This window comes from Orcinus orca, chromosome 13, assembly GCF_937001465.1.
Source record: "Orcinus orca chromosome 13, mOrcOrc1.1, whole genome shotgun sequence".
Taxonomy (NCBI): Eukaryota; Metazoa; Chordata; class Mammalia; order Artiodactyla; family Delphinidae; genus Orcinus; species Orcinus orca.
This window is the reverse complement of record NC_064571.1, coordinates 5,683,814-5,687,399: the sequence shown is the minus strand read 5'-3', so window position 1 is coordinate 5,687,399 and position 3,586 is coordinate 5,683,814.

Genomic DNA, 3,586 nt, shown 5'->3' with positions numbered 1-3,586 from the left:
ATATTATTTAGCCATAAAAAAAGGAAATCTTGCCATTTGCAGCAACACTGATGCACCTTGAGGGCATTATGCTAAGTGAGATAAGGCAGACAGAGAAAAATCCCTTTCTTGTATGACCTCTCCTATATGTGGAATCTAAAAACAAACAGACAAAAAAAAACCAAGCTCATAGATACAGAGAACAGATAGACTGGGGCTGCAGGGGTGAGGGGAGGTGGCAGTCCGGGGTGGGAAAGATGGGTGAAGGAGTCAAAAGGTTAAATAAAATGTTAAAACAAATTATAAATGTACCTACTCAGCTTTCACTCAGTACCACTTCTAGGTGTTTATCCTGCAGATAAACCTCCATATGGGTGAAGGGACCAAAAGAGAAAAGAGAGAGAAAAAATAAAAGCTCATCTCAAGGCTTCAGGGCAAGCAACCTAAGCCTTGCATTTTCTCTGCATTCTCAAGTTATAGAGTGACTTCACATTTTCAACCTCACCACCCCTGTTACTTGGCCCACCCTGAAAGTATCTGAGTCTGTGGCCCCTACTTTGGGCGTTCTCTCTTGTTAGGGGGAAGCCCCGAGCCAGCCCTGTGGTTGGAGACCCTCGAAAGGGAAATTTTGAGCTGCGTCAGAGGGACCCGTTAAGGGGCAGGAACACAGAGGGGCCCCGCCCCTTCCTCGTCACTTTCCCCACATCCTCCCCAAACCCCAATTCTGCTTTCAGGTTGGACCCTAGGCAGGAGATGTGGCTCCTGGAGCCCGAGCGCAGTTTTCCAAAGTGAGTCCCAGCCATCAGTCAGTCAGCCTGTGGGCTCGGTCCCAGGATGGGGGTCTCAGTCTGCACAGGCGCCCAGCAAAATGCAGCGGGCTCCAATGGGGTCCAGAATCCAGGGCTGCACTGAGTAGGAGCCCCGATGAGCAGTCCACTGTGGACACACTGACCCTCACTGTCAAGGTCTCTGCTGGTGCCTTGAAGTCCGTTCACACACCGCTTCCCTGCCTATCACGGAGGGCAGGGAGGCTTGGCCGGCAGGGAACCCAAGGCCACCTCATCTAAGTCTCAACATCTTCCTGGGTCCAGCCCTGGAGGCTGTTCCCTGTCTTCCGCCTTCCTCCCCTCTGCCTCTGGAAACTTCCTCTAACCGCTGGCTCTCTCACCGTACTGTGTGTGCTCATCGCCTGAGGAAGCTGTTGCAAGAATTTCCTGGGTCTCACCCTCAAAGACCCTGATTCCAGAGACCAGGTGGGACCCATGGATTCACATTTCTAACAAGCACACAGCTCCTCAGGGACCACTCTTTGTGTAACACTGGTGAGGACGGCTTCAAAGGGTGGAAGAGCCTTAGAACAGCTTCTGTTGTCTGTTCTGCAAAGCTTTCTGAGGCAAAGGAAAACCAAGCCCTGGACCTGCTTGAGCTGAGGAGGGTGTGGGGTGATGTGGGCATAGAGAGGAGAACAAACAAACTAGTATTTCAAAATAGATATTGCCAATTTGAAATTATGAAATTAGGCTCTGCAACTAAAGCATCACTTATGGGGGGGGGATGTATTGGGAGATTGGGATTGACATATAGACACTATTGATACTAGGTATAAAATAGATAACTAATGAGAACCTGCTGTATAGCACAGGGAACTCTACTCGTTGCTCTGTGGTGACCTAAATGGGAAGGAAATCCAAAAAAGAGGGGATATATATATACGTATAACTGATTCACTTTGCTGTACAGTAGACACTAATACAACATTGTAAAGCAACTGTACTCCAATAAAAATTTTTTTAAAAAAGCATCACTTATCTGATTTCTGTGTGATTATATACATATCGGAATTCTGTTGAGATTCAAAAAAGAAGTTTCTAAAGAAGCTTAAAACCCCTTTTCCTAGACAAAGGACCTTCTTGACGGCAGGGGCTGTGGCTTTTGGATTTGTATACCCAGATAATCATGATGATGGATGAATGAATGAATAAACAATAGCTTACTAAAAATTTAAAAGACATATTCACTTTGACACAACCCAAGTATGTCTAAAAAAGGACTTGAATGGAAATCACATCATTGTTAATAGTAGTTGTTTTTGTGGTCGGTCCTACTGTAAGTGAATTTTCTAAATTTAGATTGATTTCACTATGATTTTTAAAACTCTGTCCTCTATTTTAGACATTTTCTTTAATGCACTTGCTTGACTTTATTGGTAGTAAAATAAATATTACAAGCTTAAGTGAAACCTGGGTTGCCAAGTCTGCAAAGTCTTCCTGGTTCGGTTTGGGGTGTGTAGGAGTGCATTGAGGGAGGAGCACAGGGCTTGACCCCTGGAGGAACAAAGGACAGAGCTTTGCTAGGCTCCCTGGGGCGTGTGTCAAAGGCTCTGCCCGACTGACCCCAGGTGGGTGGTAGAGGCCCTGGAGGCGCCTGCCCCAGGGCGAACTTCTATGGGATGCTACTCAAAGCAGAAAATCCCAGGTGGCTCCTGAGAAGAAGAGATCTCTCTAGGTTCCCTGAGTCTAAATCTATAAGCCACAGTGGCTCCGGAATGGCTCTCATATGGGTCAGGGGTGCCTTGGGACCTTTCTCCACTTGTCAATCACTATTTGAAATAAGTGATTGAATGAAATGAAAAAGCCCATAAATATGGCACTGAAGCATCAAGGCAGGTAATCGGGCAAAGTTGGTCATTAGGCCACTGACTAGAACGTTATCAAACATCCTTTCCAGGGACTGACTCAAATTATAATTGGATCCAGGCCTGGGCATCCTTTATACAGTAGCCTGGTTTGTTTGTTTGTGTGTTTGTTTTTTAACCTACTAACTACCTCTTCAGTCTTCTGAACGCTGCCAGCATTAAGAGATGATGCATAGGGCTTCCCTGGTGGCGCAGTGGTTGAAGAGTCCGCCTGCCGATGCAGGGGACGCGGGTTCGTGCCCCGGTCCGGGAGGATCCCACATGCCGCGGAGCGGCTGGGCCCGTGAGCCATGGCCGCTGAGCCTGCGCGTCAGGAGCCTGTGCTCCGCAACGGGAAAGGCCACAACAGTGAGAGGCCCGCTTACTGGGGGGCCAGTAAAAAAAAAAAGAGATGACGGATAAAACCTGACTCCATTCTCCAAAAGATTTCTGTGATGAATTTTCAGGAAGATTTCTGCAGGCATTTCTGGGGTTCTTGCTATCTGTGATGTTAATTTCAGCCTTCTCCCTTTGGAAATGTCAAATTGTCTGTAACACATTAGGTCTTCACTGTCCAGAAAAAAAATTCAGTGTGAGTCACGCATGTAAATTTGAATTTTTTTCGTAGCCACATTTAAAAAGTAGAAAGAAACAGGTGAAATTAATTTTAATAATATATTTTACTCAGCCTAATACACTCACAGTATTTCAACATATATTCAATATTAAAATAACTGAGATTGTTTACATCTTTCTGGTACTAAGTCTTTGGAATACAGTGTGTGTTTTATACTTCTACCCCATCTTAATTAGGACTAGCCACATTTCAAGTGCTCAGTAGCTAAATGTGGCTCGTGGCTATTTTATTGGGCTGTGTAGGACCAGGTAAATACAAATAGATTTCCTGAGACATTGCTATTGTGTCCAGCAAGA